General features: G+C 36.0%; 2 long non-coding RNA genes across 3 annotated transcripts in view; both read right to left on the bottom strand.

Annotated features, from left to right (window-relative positions):
- Positions 1-528: 528 nt before the first annotated feature.
- On the bottom strand, positions 529-1917 carry LOC146477172 (uncharacterized). The gene is made up of 2 exons (XR_014865398.1): positions 1802-1917; positions 529-719 (listed from the first exon to the last, which is right to left on the bottom strand). It is a non-coding gene; the product is annotated as an uncharacterized LOC146477172 (long non-coding RNA).
- Positions 1918-13360: 11443 nt separating this feature from the next.
- Positions 13361-20801, bottom strand: part of LOC146477173 (uncharacterized) — a 38638-nt gene continuing 31197 nt past the window's right edge. Inside the window, exons 1-2 of one of the 2 annotated variants that reach the window (XR_014865395.1) lie at positions 14689-14808; positions 13361-13589 (exon numbers count right to left, since the gene is read on the bottom strand). This is a non-coding gene — a long non-coding RNA (uncharacterized LOC146477173). Of the gene's footprint in view, positions 13590-14688; positions 14809-20801 lie in introns of those variants that run through there. The other variant, XR_014865396.1, reaches the window with a different exon arrangement.

The raw sequence follows: 20801 nt of genomic DNA on the forward strand, positions 1-20801 counted from the left end.
CACTCAGTGTTAAAGTTATGTGAAAACACAATTTTTCCATTTTTTTTTTTTTTTTTTTTACATTGAACGCCTTTCCCTCGAATTTAGCTCCTGGACAGTCCCCCAATATTGTACAAGTAGCTACGAGTTGGAATCATTGCCAAGAAGCTCAAACGATATCTAATAAGAGTAGATTCTTGCAAATTTCTATCTTCCAACCGTTTTTGCTTAATGTATAAACTCATTGCTGGCCCGCTCAGTTTCCATGGGATAAAAAAAAAAAATTCTTTATAATACAATATAATTTATGAATTTGTATGACACTTTTTTATGGCGAAATGATCAAATGCGCTTCACAATCTAACAGTGTATTACCATCTCCTATATGTCACAGGGGATGGTAGGATGAGTACCAGAAGTTAAAAAAAGCAATCGCACTAGTTTATAAAAAGCTAACATTAAACAAGAGTTAAACCCCGGATCTTAGCAAAGAGAAGTGCCTCAAGTCGTTTTATGATGATCTTGCTTAAACAAGCATGACAATAATCTTTATTTATCTATTTTTTTCACAATTAAAACAGGCAAACGCAATGTCTTCTTGTCCTCTGGTTCATCAGTTCCCTCGGGTTTTACAGTTCCTTCGGGTTCTTCAGTTACTTCGGGTTTATCAGTTCCTTCGGGTTCTTCAGTCTCAGGTTCCCCGCTTCCCTCAGGCTCGTCAGGCTCTTCTGTTCCCTCAACTTCAAATAACGGAAAAGACAAAAGGAATAAAAAGATTGGCGTAATAATTACAAAAAAGTCAGTGTTACCATTATTCACGAATACCCTGGTGTTTGGGTTTGAAGACATAAGTTTATAATGTTTCATGCCCAGTTTTCACATTTTTAGGGAGCGTGATATATACTTTGATTTATTGGTCTACCTCAAAGGACAATTCAAAACACACGTCCGCATGTAAAACGCAGCATGCAGGTCAAAACACTTGAAATTATAATAAGTATCGGAACCCTGATAGAATTTATTTAATATATTAAATTGGGCACAAATTCACATTTCCATTAAGTCGTTAAATTTCTTTGTCAATGTGGATTTGGCAAATGCAACCTCATTTTTTTCCAAAGCTATGAAAAATCAAGAATATAATCCATAGCTTGGAGTTTGATTTGATTACTCTTGTTATTAAATATGGCTACGACTAGTTGAAAACACGAATATAGTTGAAAAACTCTGGATAGCCCTTATGTGCAGCCAAGGATCCGAACCATCATTTTTCGATATATATATATATATAGGTTACCATTTTTTTTAGGTCTTTAAATGAAAGTGAATCGATTCTGTCTCCAACTGTTCCCGATGTTCGATCGATAACTGAAGAGCAAAACTACATATGATTGTGTGAAAGTCATGAGTCTTAAACAAAAGTTCCAGTTGCGTTTGCTTAAGAGGACAGAATATGGCAAAGGGGAGATGTTTGACTGAAAGAAAAAACAACAAAAACAGCAACAGAACAGAACTTGAGTTTTTATATCACCTCGAAATACTTTTTTTAATACAATAGTTAAACAAAATTTGTGTTGGGAATGTTGCGTAGGACAGACTTGAGTAGAATAGTCTACGTTTTAACACCGTTCATAGTATACAAACCACATGCCAAGCTAATTTAAAGTTTTTAAATTCAGCTATGTGCTCTTTTGGTCAAAGAAGAAAAGAAATAAGTAGACTATGATATATACCACTTTAAGGATGATACTTATAAATCGAAATAAAGGTGATAGCAAGTTAAAGTAGTTATTTAGAACTTTTATTTTGTTTTCTAGCTTACCTTTCTGGAGGAGAGGAACACCTGAAATCTGCCCAAATAAGGCCACAAGACCCAAAAGAAGCAGAGCTTTGGAAATCATCCTCTTTAGCAGTCAGACCTTCTAACCAGTTAGAATTCTTTAAGCACAATTTTTTTTTGGGCATTCATTGACCAATTTATAGGCAGAGGTGATTAATTAGGAATGGAAACCAAGATGCAATATTAAAATTACAATATCACTTTAACGATGCCACTTCAGAAAATATAAGTTAAAGCATGTTAATATTAGAATATTACGTTTATAGGGTGTTAATGACGGCAGTATGACAGCAATATGTACTTCTTAGTTCTTGATATAAGTGGTTGATTTAGGTACCTATTTTTAACAAAAATATGACACTTTTCCCAAACAAATGTTTTCCTCTAATTAAATACGTTTTCATTTCATAATTGTGTAAGTGTGCTCTCAATAACTCCATAGATGAGGCTGGGGCCTATTCAGCTGTGGAGTGGCCGGCACCATTGTTCTTTTCTTTCTTTTTTTTTTTTTTTTTTTTTTTTTTTTTCTTGGAGCGAAACTACTGTCACGTAAATCACTAGATTTCGACTTTTTTTATTTGCCTTACTCGACACGATATTTACAATACGGAACACTACTAACAGGTACTTTCCAATACTTACAATATAAGAAAAAAGTTATAATGCACAACGAAAAAACCTATATCAAGCCCCTCCCTTTCAACCACACACACGCACACACACACACGCAGGCCAAACAGCATACTAACATAAAATGAGTGCAAAACTTTCATATTGACGAACAAAAAAGTTTGTGATGGCAGTGTACATTTAGTTCTACGTAACTCTGATTGTTTGATTTCTTGGCCAGCTCGTTGAAAAACAAAAGAAAAAGGTATTTATTAAAAAAGTGAGTCAAAGGTTTCCCATTTACTATAATGCTTTAAAACAAAATTATTTTTTCTAGCAATAAATAACTCTAAAACACGTGACTTTTAATTTCGCCTTGAAAACTTCAAATGACGGAAAGATTTTGTTGACGTTACACCAATAAATAGAGGTTCGTGAGCGTGATAATGGAGAATGGTCACGCTTATAAGAGCTTCTAGAATAGAGCTGGATTATTGGGCTCTCGAACAATGATGTTCCTCAGATCAGACGATACCTTCAAAAATCGGTCAACGCCTTTCCTTTTATGAAGAGAAAGAGAAAGAGAAAAGAGCAGAAAGATCCTTCTCTTATAGCCCACCGTCGACCGAACAAAGAAACCCAAGATGGCGGCAACGCCAACAAGCAAGGAACACGAGGTCGGAAATTAACATAGCATTCCCCTTGATGGTGTCTTGAGAAAAACCATTGCTTCAATCCAATCCTTGGGTGACAGATTGGAGAACAAAATAGAGCAACTCCAGACAGATATGGATTGCTTTCGCTGAGATCTATTATCAACATCATTGAAAAGTCTCTAGAGCAAGCTTGAGAGCATATTGAAGATCATACCGCCGAGCTGAAAACCAGCAAAGACGTCAAAGACTCTCATCAAACGGAAATTGGCGAGCTGAAGTCTGAATTACAGAAAACAGCGCTGCTTCTAAATGTGGAAAGAGAAAACAACATTGCCTTAGAGAACTACACCCTTCGCGAAAACTGGAAATTCATGAATCTACCAGAAGATCGTGGAGAAGATTGCAAAGGAATGATCATTAATCTAATACAAAACGACCTGAAAATAAATTTCACTAATGTCAGATTCCATGCCGTTAACAGCGTGGGAAAGCCTACAGTCGGAAAAACGCGGCCAATTATTGCGAGATTTGCCTGTCTCGAAGACAGGGAGTTGGTCAAGAAAGAAAGATCTAATTAAATTCCACAACCTATCAGGATGCTTACATGACGCAGGACTATGCTGAAGCCATTGAGCAGGAACGTTGCACTTTGATCAAAGCAATGAAAAAAGCCAGAGCACTCGGGTTTCATTCCAAAGTTATTAATCGACATCTTGTTGTAGGCGAAGAAAGATTTACCTGCGGAACCATTCCGGAGCACTTAAAAGAGAGCTCCATGGAGACTGAAATCACAACGCAAGTCAATTTCTGCCTCTTGGAACTATGCTTTTACCCTAAAGCTTTATTCCTCGTTTTTTCTCTTAAAATGTTCAATCTACGAATGTCTTTATCAACAAAAACAGCATTGTACAGTGTCATATATAACTCTAAACAACCTAAACAGAGTTTAGAATTTAATTTAGTCTGCATTTTACCCCTGGTCTGCAGTGTTCAGTCTGCATTTTACCCCGAGTCTCCATTTTACCCCCAGTCTGCATTTTACACTGACCGTTTCCTAATCACAGCTGATTTAGTTTATCAAACAAAAGAGACCAATATTATGCAATTATGCATACTCCTTTCTCAGATCACTCTGCTATTATGCTGAATATACAATCGGTCGACCAGCGACAGTTTTTCCAAAAAAACTCTGAATCAATGAGTCTCTTGCTTGACCTCCTGGAAAAGTTTGAAAGATGCTCGGGATATAAAAAAATAACCACACGAAATCAGAAGAAATGTCGCTGGGAAAATGGAAAAACAGAGAATACACTCCGTTCAATGTTAAGAAATAGTTTAGGAATATACTTCTCAAACTCGGAAAAGGTTAAGTAATAAACATCATTTCTATGAAAAACTGAGAGAGCCGACTAGATTATTTCCTAATCACATCTGATTTAGTTTATCTAACAAAAGAGAGTAATATTATGCATACTCCTTTCTCAGATCACTCTTCTATTATGTTGAATATACAATTGGTCGACCAAATTTAATATGTAGAAAAAATGCGTGTAAACATTCCGGCTCTCACAAAAAAGTACAAGGATGTCAAAGATCTTTGCCTGAAATTGGATTTAAACAATATGGAAATCAGAGGCTTCACAGTGCAGTGCTGAAAGAGAAATGCTAGATCAGAAAAAAAAATTAAGATCACTCTGCTATTATGTTGAATATACAATCGGTCGACCAAATTTAATAGAAATTTAACGCAAGCTTGTCAGAAGATAAAGAATATGTAGAAAAAATGTGTGTAAACATTCCGGTTGTCATAGAAAAGTACAAGGATGTCAAAGATTTTGGCCTGAAACGGGATATAAACAAGATGGAGATCAGAGGCTTCACGGTGCAGTACTCAAAGGGAAGAGCTAGATCAGAAAAAAAAAAAATGAGAAAAGCAACTTCAAAAAAAAAATTAAAGAAAAATAAAAATTAAATTATCTAGAATAAAAACTATGTTCCTCGAGAAATTCCCTTAATGTGCTTAACGAGTGTTATACACTAAAAGCAAATTTAGATAAAAAAAGTATTCAGGAACAGAAAAATTAAAGGAGATTTATTCACCCTACCCGGGAGATAACTAATTTTATGCTGCTTGTTAGTGGCAGTCTCCTGGCAAATGGTTGGGGGTCATCTGGGTATTAGAGAATCCAATACTTAAGCAGATTAGGCCAGGTTACTGTCCTCTTTCTTCCAGAACTCGAGTTCTCCACGCAGTTCGCAATTTTGCAGGAATTGTCCGCTTCACTTCTGGAAAAGAGACTCTCAAAATTACATAATTCTAAATTCTAAACATTGTTTTTCAAGGGGACGAATTTTTATCGCGCAGTAACGCGTTCGAGGTTACTCGATGGCTTGCATGCCGCCGCCATGTGCTTTGTTCGTTGGCCATTCCTTTATACGAAGAATGATCGAATTCATAGAGCATAACCAAGACGGTGGTGTTTAGTCCGCACATTTGGTGTAGATAGCACGTGTACCGTAAAAACGATCGGAATTGGGGGAGAACAGCGGATAAAGTGAAAAAGTTTGATTTGTAAGCCATTCTGGGTACCGCCCTCAATGTTGTAATTCACGATCGCATTGTCTATCCTCGTGTTAGTTGAGGATCTTTTATAGGATTTACAGCGGGAAAAACCAGCCATTTTCGGAATACAACGAAAGGGTTCGGTGCTTAAATGGTTTACTAAAGGAAGCTATTAAAGGCATTCACGGGGCAAAGTTCTGGTTACATCGCGGCTTATGTAATCCTTTGCGTAACATTTTTATACGGGATTTATTAGCTACACCGTAGCAAACAACCTCCCCGGTTTTGCTGTTTTCCTCGAGTTTGAAAAGGCAGTCGATTCTATAGAACGGAATTGTGTCACAAATTATGGTGATTGATTTTACGTCAATAAACAAAGCCCTAAAGTCCATTTTGAGAAAAGCGACTTCACCTAAGCGAAAATTGGACATGGACGGTTATTCCAATTGAAGCCTCTTCACACTTGGGAGGCTTGACATTCCTCTCAACCTGTAACTGTAATAGTAAAGATCTTAACATCAAAGGACTACCACTCTTTTATGAGAGAATGTTGCAATACTGGTTTGAGTTTAAAGATGTACAGAATAATAAAATACCATGCACACAGAAAACAATTACATGTGAATATAAAAAATAAATAAAGAATGAAATAATTTTGCTAATACGATTAAATGGTTAATTACCATGAAATCAATATCTCTATCAAATTTACCAAAAGGACATCAGCAATTGAAAGATCAACGACTTCACCTCTGCAACGAGCCAGCCAAGATAAAATCTCTTTCTAAAATAGCTGTGTTAGCTAGCAGAAAAAAAAGTAAATACTCAAGACATTCCTTATCAACTGTGCAGAAAGTGCACAAAGGGGATTCGCCAATATTGAAACGAAACAATTTATTGTTTGTGAAAACAATTCTTTTTAACAACTTTTATTGAAAATGTCTTAGTTTTGTGTCTAAAGTAACACAAATGGCTAAGGAATAGATTTCGAACTAGATTTTTGACTGATAAAGTGTTAAATTTTGGCACACAAGATGTGCAAAGCTGAAGGTGGGCGTTTAAGATGTGGTTAACCAGTGATTGATTCCCACACAATATTTAACAGTGTTTTCAAACCCGATTGACGTTTTTAACATGATTGCATATTCTGAAGAAGCGTGGTATTTATACTAAGATAAGCCAACATTTTCACCGCAAATGAACTGGAGATAAAAATAGTTGATATATCTGTCTTTGTTTACTTTTTTTTTCTTTCTGGTTGCTCTTGAAACTCTCCTTTCAACTGCTAACCAGATAAAATCAGAACCAATGGCAGTGCTCCTCACAGCAAAGGTATCGTCTTCTTTTTTCCAGTCAGGTGCAGCGAGCTTCCAAAGTGATTGATTATTGGATAGTGTTTTGAAAATAGAACGTTGTAACCTTGTATTGAAGTTCTTGAGAGGAGCGCTATCGTATTAATAAAAGCTTCTATACCTATAAAGACCTTGCTCTTTCCTTACAAGCATATACAAGGTTTTTTTTTTTTTTTTTATAAACGAGATATCGATCTGAACACACTGGAATGTAATAAATATAAATTTCATCTATCTTTCCACTGTGTGTTTTTCGCTTACAATAGCCGACAGCAATCAGAAGAATAACATTTAACATTCAGCGCCTAAAATAATCGCTTAAGAGCTCAGCTGATACGACTGTTAAAACCATGAGCTCTTATTCGAATTTTTCAAAGGCAATAGACGACAATGAAATCCACCTTTTGTATACAATAATATTCGTTTAATTCACCGATTGGTTTAAGTGACCAACCTCTGACTTTAGATGTTTGATTACACCCCCAGTTAATATTAAAGGAGAAAACAATGGGTCACTTGATAGTGACCTAAATTTGTTGCTGGTTTATAGACTTACAAAATTGGTCGTGTATCCTGTTAAAACTAATCAAGTAAACAAACTAAAAATACATTTTAGTCACTGGTAATTAATATTCAGCTGAGCTGCAAATAATTTACGACAGAAAATTATGACTTGAAGTCGGTCAAAAACACTAACCAGGTTAAAGCACGAAAAAGAAATAGCGTCATGAGTACTTTTCTAGTTCTGTTGCCTTAAACTCGAACCTCTCTCAATCTATATTTTTTCTCCATGACGACCCCAGAGGATTTCTTTTAACAGCTATATTGACGATATTTCTGTTGCCTTGCTGCTTTGACAATACAATGGCTATTTGGATTTAACGAAAGCAAACGATGTGGGCGTTAATAATTTGACTAGTTCCCAGAAACTATCAACTATCTAAAACATATAAATGGTGTAAATTCCCAGAGTAATATGCAACAGAAACATTTTGTCAATTACTGCATTACGTACTATTGAGTACACAATACAATGATTCGTTCCTGCTTGGTAATACTAAATAAACAATTTCAGTGGACTTTAAAAAATCATCCACGCTCTCTGCGTTAATCGTACCTTTAAGGTATTATGGCGCGAGAATAATTATATTGAAATTGCCCTAAGGTGAGTTGGCGCTGGATATCCTTTACGATTAAATTTTTTTACCTTATTTTGTAAAACTTCTACCAATACCTTAATTGAAGAAAGTAAAATGGATTCATAGGTTCATACAATTTTCTATACCACTACCAGATCTCATTTCAGATGTGCTTCGAAGAGGTAAATTGCAACTAGATTCAAAGAAACGGAATTTGGGTGCGTTTTAGTGGGACAGCGTTAAAGCGTTAAGACTTCTCCCGATTTTGCATCTAGTCCATTTTGGATATTTTTCGGAACTTGGCAATGGGAAAGCACGCATATGGGCCCAAAGCTGCACCCTTATTACTTGGGCCGCACAGTCAAATATATATATGGCCCGAGTATAAGATGGAAACAACTTCTTGTATTATTATATAAGTCAAGCATCTGCAACAGTCATGCAGATTCATTATAAACCGTATAAAAAAGTGGCTGTCGCTTATGCTTATCACTAAAGAATAATTTTAAAACATTGTTGTTTGGTAACATGGTACAGAGATTAATCAACTGTTATGAAAAAGAGAGTTGGGTGCAGAATCATAAAACTACATTTGTATAAGTCATGCAAATTGTTACGAAGTGGAATTTCATAGTTTAATAACTTTATGAGTTGAGTTATTTCAGTTGCATGACTGAAGAACTTGTGACAGTCATGCTGAAATTATGATTAAAGGTCTAGGTTATCCTACATAAACGTTTGTAGTTTATTCATGTTGTCGTCTTGTCAACAGACTTCCTTGGCAATTCTTGCTCACCTTGGCCACCACCGTCAAATTCCAGTTCTAAGTTTGTTGTCTTTAAACTGTCGTTTTTTCCAAGTTTTCTGTTGGATTCCCGCTGTTATTTGAATGCGTGGTCGTGTGGGTTTATTTGAGTTTTGTTAGTTGAGTAGTAAACGGTATTCCGAAGTTGCCACGTTCAGTTAACCCAAACATGTCTATAAATAAGAATATTTAATTACAAAAATTCGAGCTTGTAGTCACTGAGTCAGTTGTTGGAGGAGTTGTTGGATTTTAGTCGAATTGCTAGTTGAGTATTGATATAGTTTGTTAAGTGATGCAATAGTAGAAGAGCAGTTGTAACTAAGTACAAAGAAGTTTGTCAAGTCAAGTAAAGAAATTTAATTCAGAGTAAGCTAAGCGAGTTTCTAACAAAATATGCTATTTTGTGTGATCCATAACCCCTTAGGTTTAGCCACCAAAATAACCAAACTTCATATAATATAATATTTTGCAGTGTTTCCACTTGATATTCAGTCTCAACTTGAAATTACTTTTTTTTTTAAAGACTGAGGTCGTGTTTTTCGACCAAACAACGGAAGGTGTAAAAGAGGAACCATAAAAATTGTCACAGGAGAAAGAAACCTTTCTCCTCGTTCTTCGTGGGATTTTTATAGCTGCGTAAAGTTGCCTAATTTCGACGATCTCAAGTTTTGCCTCTATTTTGAGAGACTCGTCAAAATGAAACGTTGCCGCATCCTAACTAGCAGACAGATCTAAAACCATCAGAAATAAAGGAAAATACAATTTAAAGGCATCACAGTCCAATTGAAAGTGAATAAATGGTAAGCAAATAATTTACCTTGTATTCATTTCTACCGAACACACGCTTTTTTAGTGTTTGAATCATTTCGATTGATGATTATTTAAGAAGAAACAGTCTCCACAACTAAAGCTTTCGCTCAAAAAAAGCGTACTTGTCAGGTTAAGAAATTTCTGCAATGTTTTACTTTCCAAAATATTGAGGCGTGGATGCTTTTCCACGATGAAAGGATGAACATCAACTGGTAAAGAACCAACCGCTAAGTCATCTTAATTATAATTCAATGATACATCATAATTTTTTTTTTCTTCACTGTACATTACTTTTTACTCTTTTGACAAATAATGTATTCAAAACTGACTTTTTTAACGCCTTCAAATAGTAATTCGTTTATGTATGTCCTTAACACCGCCTGCCTAGCTTAGCCCGCTATTTGCAGGCGGTGTTCATTTGTAAGTAACGTTTGAAAAAACTTAATAAAACTTGAACTTTATTTCTAGAAGGCCACCGCTGAGTAATATTGGTTTAGAGCTGGTTCACGTCAGGAGTCACAGCAATTCCGACTTCCCTTGCTTTCAATTTCTAGTAGTGCAATCAGTCTTCAAGGTATGGACATAAAAGACAATAAAAACTGGAAAGAAAAAATTAATTTGCGTTAAGTAGTCCCCTAGGAAGCCGTTGTTGGGATGTCTCGCAATTCTCGGGGAGCAGCTTTCCGTGACACCCAAAATAACGGCTGAACTGGAGACTATTCTATGCGATCTCGTTTTCTCGGAAAATGGTACGATAAAGCAGGAGACGAATTAGAATAAACTGCCAGTGCCTTTATTTATTTATTTATTTTTGTTGGTTCAAAATTTACACCTATTGATGCCAATAATTGGTTTCATTTTGCTTTTACCACTCAAAAATAAAATTCATATCTTTGCATAGTAATGTCCTCTATATATGTTTGCTTTTTGTTGTTAACTCACTTTCAAAACTTGCTGCCCAATTGCCCACCTCAGTACTGACTATAATATAATTTAGTCAAGCCTGAAATAGACAGGGGAGCTCAAAAATTCATCTCTCAATAGCAATTATATAAGTCTGCTTGTCGTATGAACGTAATAGCCTTAAAAATTCCTCACCATTTCTGGGGTTACATATGTTTTTAGTGCATATGCAGGAAAATGCTTACCAACAATAACAATTGCAATGTTAACTATTTCACAGGGGAGAAAGATATCCTCTTATCTTCTTAAAAAAAATAGCTATGGGTCTAAAAAATATATAGGATTATGTACACTATAGCTAAATATTCAGGACGGGATCAGCTAGTTATCAAGTTACGATAGTTTTCTTCATGCTCAAACATACATTTCCCGGGGTATCCAATCGATGGAATCGATAATCGATGACAATCTATATCAATCGCTACCAATTGATATTTATAATCAATGACCAATCGATGGCGAATATTTGTGTGGCTATCCATTGGTATCGATTATCAATACCAATAGATAGATAAATTGGTATCGATTTGTTGCAGATCGACGGAACCGGAATCGACCAAAAAAAACACAACTTTGTACGCAGTAATTGTAAACACATTTCATTTTAATTTTAACAGGAGAACAATACTCACTACTTTCTCTTTAACGTCCGACCCCGTCCACATTATGAGAACAGTACGCCGAAATAACAATGTATGTGTTTCGAATTATTTCATATTTGTTTGCGCGGATTGCCTGTTACAGTTTTAAATAAAATAATAATGATAATAATAATAATAATAATAATAATAATAATAATAATAATAATAATAATTCACTAACACAGAGGCCAAAGAGGATCCACAAGCTCAGACTGTAGGTAGCCGAGCTGTCCACGATGGTTTGCAACTTTAAACGCGCTTCCGCGTTCTCCCCTCTTCTTGTCTGCAGTGAACAGTTCATCGACATTCACCTCAGAACGGCAAAGATGATAGCCTTTGACGCTGCACCTTATATTCAGTAAAGCCTCTACCCGCACGTCTTGCGTAGACATTATGACACGGAAAGGCAATGACGGGCAAGTGGGTAATTCGGGTACACGTGCAACGGGGTATATTCTCTGCGTTGAGAAGACTAGGTCGGAACTTGTTTTACCAATTGCGTTCACAGCGTTTCTTTAAAATGGCGGATGATCGGACAGGTAGTGTGCGTAACGTCTGTCCGAGGTTGCTGAGCCAATCGATAGCAATCAATGAATGGTTTTTGTGTGGTTATTAATTGGTCATCGATTGGCCGATACCAATCGATACCAATTAACTAATTTTATCGATTGATATCGATTGATCGATTGAATTTACGATCGTCGGTTTCCATCGATTGGATACCCCGGGATATTTGCAATGAATGTTTTTGCTGCTGGATTCCAACTGATCAACCACTGCTTAATCAATGCTATGAGCCTAAAGCTCTTTATTAAAGCGAAATTTTCTTGTGCTCTATCGTTTCGTTTATCCTGCAGGCCCATCACTATAATTTAGTCTTTTTTTTTCGTGCCTTTTTTTTTCCTCTGTTGGTCACTATAATTGAGGCTGTTTTCTCGTGCTCTATCTTGCTTTTCCTTCAGCTGCTCTTCGGTATAGTTTAGTCTCTTTCCCCCTGCTCTGTCTTGCTGTTTCTCCCTTTCTCCCGTTGTTTGTCACTGATATTTCGCCTGTTTGCTTCTTTTGTTTTTTTTGACATTTATCTTTGCTTATTCGGGTAATTTTGTTACAATTCTTTGCTGTCACCAATAGAATAACAACGCCAAACAATAACATTCTCACTATCTAAGCTTTTTTTTTTTGTCTTTTTTTTTTTGTATCCGCCATCTTTGATTTCTGGATTTTCCGAGAACTTCAGGAAAGCAGCGAAATTGAACAAATTAACTAAAGCTCATAAATAAACCTTAAGATGAGCTAAGTGATTTGTCTTCAATTTAAATAGCGATTTTCTATTCTCTCAAAACTGAATGTCAAAAGATTGGTTGCTATGTTAACAACAAAGTCAATCAACGCTAACCAACCTCATCAATTTTTACCCCCAGGTAAATGTTTCATAAGATCCTAACGCTTTTGGGGATTTGATGAAATATTAAAGTTATCCAGGTTCAAAGTCGCTTCCAATTCTCCCCTACCCCATCCTTGATCTAGATAGTGTTAAAGTTATGTGAAAACACAATTTTTCCATTTTCTTTTTTTACATTGAACGCCTTACCCTCGAATTTAGCTCCTGGACAGTCCCCCAATATTGTACAAGTAGCTACGAGTTGGAATCATTGCCAAGAAGCTCAAACGATATCTAATAAGAGTAGATTCTTGCAAATTTCTATCTTCCAACGGTTTTTCCTTAATGTATAAACTCATTGCTGGCCCGCTCAGTTTCCATGGGATAAAAAAATATTCTTTATAATACAATATAATTTATGAATTTGTATGACACTTTTTTATGGCGAAATGATCAAATGCGCTTCACAATCTAACAGTGTATTACAATCTCCTATCTGTCACAGGGGATGGTAGGATGAGTACCAGATGTTAAAAAAAGCAATCGCACTAGTTTATAAAAAGCTAACATTAAACAAGAGTTAAACCCCGGATCTTAGCAAAGAGAAGTGCCTCAAGTCGTTTTATGATGATCTTGCTTAAACAAGCATGACAATAATCTTTATTCATTTATTTTTTTCACAATTAAAACAGGCAAACGCAATGTCTTCTTGTCCTCTGGTTCATCAGTTCCCTCGGGTTTTACAGTTCCTTCGGGTTCTTCAGTTACTTCGGGTTTTTCAGTTCCTTCGGGTTCTTCAGTTTCAGGTTCCCCGCTTCCCTCAGGCTCGTCAGGCTCTTCTGTTCCCTCAACTTCAAATAACGGAAAAGACAAAAGGAATAAAAAGATTGGCGTAATAATTACAAAAAAGTCAGTGTTACCATTATTCACGAATACCCTGGTGTTTGGGTTTGAAGACATAAGTTTATAATGTTTCATGCCCAGTTTTCACATTTTTAGGGAGCGTGATATATACTTTGATTTATTGGTCTACCTCAAAGGACAATTCAAAACACACGTCCGCATGTAAAACGCAGCATGCAGGTCAAAACACTTGAAATTACAATAATTCACGGTATTCACACGAGAAGTATCGGAACCCTGATAGAATTTATTTAATATATTAAATTGGGCACAAATTCACATTTCCATTAAGTCGTTAAATTTCTTTGTCAATGTGGATTTGGCAAATGCAAGCTCATTTTTTTCCAAAGCTATGAAAAATCAAGAATATAATCCATAGCTTGGAGTTTGATTTGATTACTCTTGTTATTAAATATGGCTACGACTAGTTGAAAACACGAATATAGTTGAAAAACTCTGGATAGCCCTTATGTGCAGCCAAGGATCCGAACCATCATTTTTCGATATATATATATAGGTTACCATTTTTTTTAGGTCTTTAAATGAAAGTGAATCGATTCTGTCTCCAACTGTTCCCGATGTTCGATCGATAACTGAAGAGCAAAACTACATATGATTGTGTGAAAGTCATGAGTCTTAAACAAAAGTTCCAGTTGCGTTTGCTTAAGAGGACAGAATATGGCAAAGGGGAGATGTTTGACTGAAAGAAAAAACAACAAAAACAGCAACAGAACAGAACTTGAGTTTTTATATCACCTCGAAATACTTTTTTTAATACAATAGTTAAACAAAATTTGTGTTGGGAATGTTGCGTAGGACAGACTTGAGTAGAATAGTCTACGTTTTAACACCGTTCATAGTATACAAACCACATGCCAAGCTAAATTAAAGTTTTTAAATTCAGGTATGTGCTCTTTTGGTCAAAGAAGAAAAGAAATAAGTAGACTATGATATATACCACTTTAAGGATGATACTTATAAATCGAAATAAAGGTGATAGCAAGTTAAAGTAGTTATTTAGAACTTTTATTTTGTTTTCTAGCTTACCATCCTGGAGGAGAGGAACACCTGAAATCTGCCCAAATAAGGCCACAAGACCCAAAAGAAGCAGAGCTTTGGAAATCATCCTCTTTAGCAGTCAGACCTTCTAACCAGTTAGAATTCTTTAAGCACAATTTTTTTTTGGGCATTCATTGACCAATTTATAGGCAGAGGTGATTAATTAGGAATGGAAACCAAGATGCAATATTAAAATTACAATATCACTTTAACGATGCCACTTCAGAAAATATAAGTTAAAGCATGTTAATATTAGAATATTACGTTTACAGGGTGTTAATGACGGTAGGATGACAGCAATATGTACTTTTTAGTTTTGGATATAAGTGGTTTATTTAGGTACCTATTTTTAACAAAAATATGACACTTTTCCCAAACAAATGTTTTCCTCTAATTAAATACGTTTTCATTTCATAATTGTGTAAGTGTGCTCTCAATAACTCCATAGATGAGGCTGGGGCCTATTCAGCTGTGGAGTGGCCGGCACCATTGTTCTTTTCTTTCTTTCTTTTTTTTTTTTTTTTTTCTTGGAGCGAAACTACTGTCACGTAAATCACTAGATTTCGACTTTTTTTATTTGCCTTACTCGACACGATATTTACAATACGGAACACTACTAACAGGTACTTTCCAATACTTACAATATAAGAAAAAAGTTATAATGCACAACGAAAAAACCTATATCAAGCCCCTCCCTTTCACCCACACACACGCACACACACACACGCAGGCCAAACAGCATACTAACATAAAATGAGTGCAAAACTTTCATATTGACGAACAAAAAAGTTTGTGATGGCAGTTTACATTTAGTTCTACGTAACTCTGATTGTTTGATTTCTTGGCCAGCTCGTTGAAAAACAAAAGAAAAAGGTATTTATTAAAAAAGTGAGTCAAAGGTTTCCCATTTACTATAATGCTTTAAAACAGAATTATTTTTTCTAGCAATCAATAACTCTAAAACACATGTGACTTTTAATTTCGCCTTGAAAACTTCAAATGACGGAAAGATTTTGTTGACGTTACACCAATAAATAAAGGCCTGTGAGCGTGATAATGGGGGATGGTCACGCTTATAAGAGCTTCTAGAATAGAGCTGGATTATTCGGCTCCCAAACAATGATGTTCCTCAGATCAGACGATACCTTCAAAAATCGGTCAACGCCTTTCCTTTTATGAAGAGAAAAAGAAGGAGAAAAGAGTAGAAAGATCCTTCTCTTATTGCCCACCGTCGACCGAACAAAGAAACCCAAGATAGCGGCAACGCCAACAAGCAAGGAACACGAGGTCGGAAATTAACATAGCATTCCCCTTGATGGTGTCTTGAGAAAAACCGTTGCTTCAATCCAATCCTTGGGTGACAGATTGGAGAACAAAATAGGGCAACTCCAGACAGATATGGATTGCTTTCGCTGAGATCTATTATCAACATCATTGAAAAGTCTCTAGAGCAAGCTTGAGAGCATATTGAAGATCATACCGCCGAGCTGAAAACCAGCAAAGACGTCAAAGACTCTCATCAAAAGGAAATTGGCGAGCTGAAGTCTGAATTACAGAAAACAGCGCTGCTTCTAAATGTGGAAAGAGAAAACAACATTGCCTTAGAGAACTACACCCTTCGCGAAAACTGGAAATTCATGAATCTACCAGAAGATTTTTTAGATAGATAGAAGTAAAAAAATCCTTAGTGGGGAAGATTGCAAAGGAATTATTATTAATCTAATACAAAACGACCTGAAAATAAATTTCACTAATGTCAGATTCCATGCCGTTAACAGAGTGGGAAAGCCTACAGTCGGAAAAACGCGGCCAATTATTGCGAGATTTGCCTGTCTCGAAGACAGGGAGTTGGTCAAGAAAGAAAGATCTAATTAAATTCCACAACCTATCAGGATGCTTACATGACGCAGGACTATGCTAAAGCCATTCAGCAGGAACGTTGCACTTTGATCAGAGCAATGAAAAAAGCCAGAGCACTCGGATTTGATTCCAAAGTTATTAATCGACATCTTGTTGTAGGCGAAGAAATATTTATCTGCGGAACCATTCCGGAGCACATAAAAGAGAGCTCCATGGAGACTGAAATCACAACGCAAGTCAATTTCTGCCTCTTGGAACTATGCTTTTACCCTAAAGCTTTATTCCTCGTTTTTTCTCTTAAAATGTTCAATCTACGAATGTCTTTATCAACAAAAACAGCATTGTACAGTGTCATATATAACTCTAAACAACCTAAACAGAGCCGAATTTACATATACCGGTTAACTTCAACACTCTCACATGAGAGTTTTGCATAATAGGTGTCATCTTTTTGTTATTGTTTCGTACGTGCTTTCCTTTTATGTACAGAAGTAAAAAAAAAAAAAAAAACACTTTCTTTGGCAATTGCATATACATTCCGTATTTACATTTTCCGTATTTACTCTTTTTAGATTGGCATATGGTTTACAGCAAGCTACTCAAATACGACAGGCTAGATTTAAGATAAGTCTAAACAAATTCAAGTCAATTCTTAACTGCTTTAATGCATTATTCATGATGGATGACAAAATTTCATCAACTAACTTCAAACTTGTTTCGCTAAAGGTAAGAGATTTAAATAATTCTATCAAACGTAGGTAAATCTTTAACTGGCTTCATAGGCAGACCGCTCACTGCTATTTTCTGCAAGAAACGTTTAGTACCAAACAATCTATAAACATATGGCGATCGGAATGGGGTGGAAATATCTTGCCCTCACTAATGTATATGCTCCGAATGACATTTCACAAAAAAATCAAGTTTTATCAAGATTTCAAGATTTAAATCAAGCTCTGAGTAGATATTCTGATTGCAACTTGATAACCGGAGGGGACTTTAACTGCACGCTAACGCCAAAAGCCAGAAAAAGTGGGAAACAACGTTCGAACAAACATACTGTCATAAACGAAATTGAAAATCTATGCTCTAGCGTCGCTCTCACAGATATTTGGCGTGAATTGAATCTCCAACCTCTGTCGTTTACGTGGCATGAACAAGCATTCAAGTCTCAGAGCCGACTAGATTATTTCGTAATCGGTCAGTGTAAAATGCAGACTGCAGACTGGGGGTAAAATGCAAACTCGGGGTAAAATACAGACTAAACACTACAGACCAGGAGTAAAATGCAGACTAAATTATAAAGATTTTCTTTTTAAAGTTAAAACACTCGAGGACTCTACTCATGTTCAATTCGATCATGGCTTTGTACAATGAACTCCTGAATCCAATTTAACCATTTTTTGCTTTCCCTTTTGTTATAAAACTGTCATAAATATCCTTTCGATCGGCCCCCACGTTCGTTCGCCGTGTTGTTTTTTTACTTCACAAACCGCAATTACCGGCTCCCGGGCGCAACTTCCCAGCCCACAGTAATTTGGCCGGTGGTAAATATTTTGTGTAACGCAATCGTAACGCAATATAAACTCAGCGGTCTACGATCGAATTGAACTTGAATTGAACTCTTCACGAAAGTTTTCTCAAAGGGCTTCTTTTGTTTGGTCCACCGATGTGGCTGGCTCTTCCTTGTCCAACGAATCTGTGGAATCTGCAGGTAAATTGGATACAATTTCCACAAATTTCAACATTGAAGTAAAAGGCTGACCAAAATGAAAACAGTTCTCACGGTTTAAAATGAATGAATACCTTCCGGGATACAACTTGCCCAACCAAACAAAATTTAATTTAATTTAATTTAGTCTGCATTTTACCCCCAGTCTGCAGTCTGCATTTTAAAGTGACCGTTTCCTAATCACAGCTGATTTAGTTTATCTAACAAAAGAGAGCAATATTATGCAATTATGCATACTCCTTTCTCAGATCACTCTGCTATTATGCTGAATATACAATCGGTCGACCAGCGACAGTTTTTCCAAAAAAAACTCTGAATCAATGAGTCTTTTGCTTGACCTCCTGGAAAAGTTTGAAAGATGCTCGGGATATAAAAAAAATAACCACACGAAATCAGAAGAAATGTCGCTGGGAAAGTGGAAAAACAGAGAATACACTCCGTTCAATGTTAAGAAATAGTTTAGGAATATACTTCTCAAACTCGGAAAAGGTTAAGTACTAAACATCATTTCTATGAAAAACTGGATGTTTTGGAAAAGACCTTACACAATTGGAAGAGATGGAAACTAACTCTGTTAGGCACTATCACCACTGTTAAATATTTGGGCCTTTCAAAGCTTATTTACAATTTATCCGAACTGCCAGTCCATAAAGACTATTGTGAGGAAGTAAAAAAATTACCTTTAATTCATCTCGGACAACAAAATAGCCAAAATAAAAAAATAACATAAAAATAAAAAACATTTATTGGCAAACGCAAAAAAGGGGGTATGAATATGATTGATTTTACCTTAATGAACAAAGCCCTATAGTCCATTTGGATAAAGCGACTTCACCTGAGCGAAAATTCGGCATGGACGGTTATTCCAAATGAAGCCACTTCACCTTAAGAGGATTAACCTTCCTCTCAACCTGCAACTGTAACCGTAAAAATTTTAACGTGAAAGAGCTACCACTCTTTTATGGGAGAATGTTATAATACTGGTTTGAATTTAAGGATGTGAAGAATAATAAAATACCACGCACAAAGAAAATGATCATATGGAATAACCAAGATATTAAAATTGATAACAACACGACCTTTTTCCGTACTTGGTTTGATAAAAGAGTTTACACCTTCTCGACCCAACTGTAGATTTCCTTACTTATGAAGAGTTTAAACTCCGTTATCAGTTACATACAATTTTTTTTGGACCTATTTTGGACTAATAAACGCTATTCTACAAGAATATAAAATGGAGATAAAGCAAACGGGGGTACATCAAGAGCATCCTACACAACCGTGGGAAAATTTGAATGCGCTAACAACCAAAGCCACACATAAAAGTTTCGTGAAGCATATATTTGAAGAACCCATCACAAAACAACACCTTATTGCCAATGGTTTAAAACCGGACCAAATAAGCAAATACTTCAACTTAGCTTTCTCCATCACTATAGAAATGAAGTTAACTATGTTCCAGTACAAAACCTTATATGATATAGTTTTTACTAAAAGCAAATTATTGAAAGCTAAACTGGTGAGCATTGGACTCTGCTATTTATGCTCAAAAAGAAAGCTAGATCTAAAACATATGCTTGTTTCATGTCCGGTGGTATCAGAGTTCTGGAAAATCTTTTTGGAATGGTATGAGACTCATGCAACCATAAAACTAGAATTGTCAACCATGGTATCATAGATATAATGACCACCTTTGCAATTCAACTAATCACTTTCTAGTAATTGCGAAATACTATATATATTTGTTGCAGTATTAATGAAGAACCTTTGTGTTTTAGTGATAAGCAAGGCCGAAATCGAAAAACAAATACCAACAAGGACTAGTCAAAGCGAAACTCTGAAGGCTCTAAACATGCGTCGCAACCACAAAACCACAAAAGGGGAGTCAGTGCAGGCCTGTCACATCCTTTTAACCTTAAGCATAAGGCTCGTGAGAAAATCCTACTGTTCGTAACTGCATACCACCCAGCAGTTGCCGAACTTAAAAAGATACTGATGCACGAATGGAGTTTTATTCAAAATCAGCCTTTGCTGAAAACTATATATAAAACGCCTCCTATCATATCCTACAAAAGAGGGAAATCGCTTAACGACATACTAGTCAAAGCGAAACTATGAAGGCTCTAAACATGCGTCGCAACCACAAAACCAGAAAAGGGGAGTCAGTGCAGGCCTGTCACATCATTTTAACCTTTGACATTTTTCAGACAGGCCCCGTCCCCTATATGATATCACACTGAGATATTGTAGACCTTGCACAACTATTATAATGAGAGCACAAAATCACGACATTAGCGCATAAGATCTATACACTATACCATTTTTATACTTTTAAATGGTGCAACACAAAACGCATGTCGGTCTCATTATTCACCATAATGAACGGAGAAAGGAAAGTTCCTTGCAGATGCGTGACACTTGAAAATGTTTTCGGATTGGATTGATATAAAAATAATTATCAAAAAGTGTCAAAAATGGTTTGAAAGAAACACAGACGTTTCGGGTATATAAC

This window comes from Pavona decussata, unplaced genomic scaffold, assembly GCF_977016875.1.
Source record: "Pavona decussata unplaced genomic scaffold, jaPavDecu1.1 SCAFFOLD_71, whole genome shotgun sequence".
NCBI lineage: Eukaryota > Metazoa > Cnidaria > Anthozoa > Scleractinia > Agariciidae > Pavona > Pavona decussata.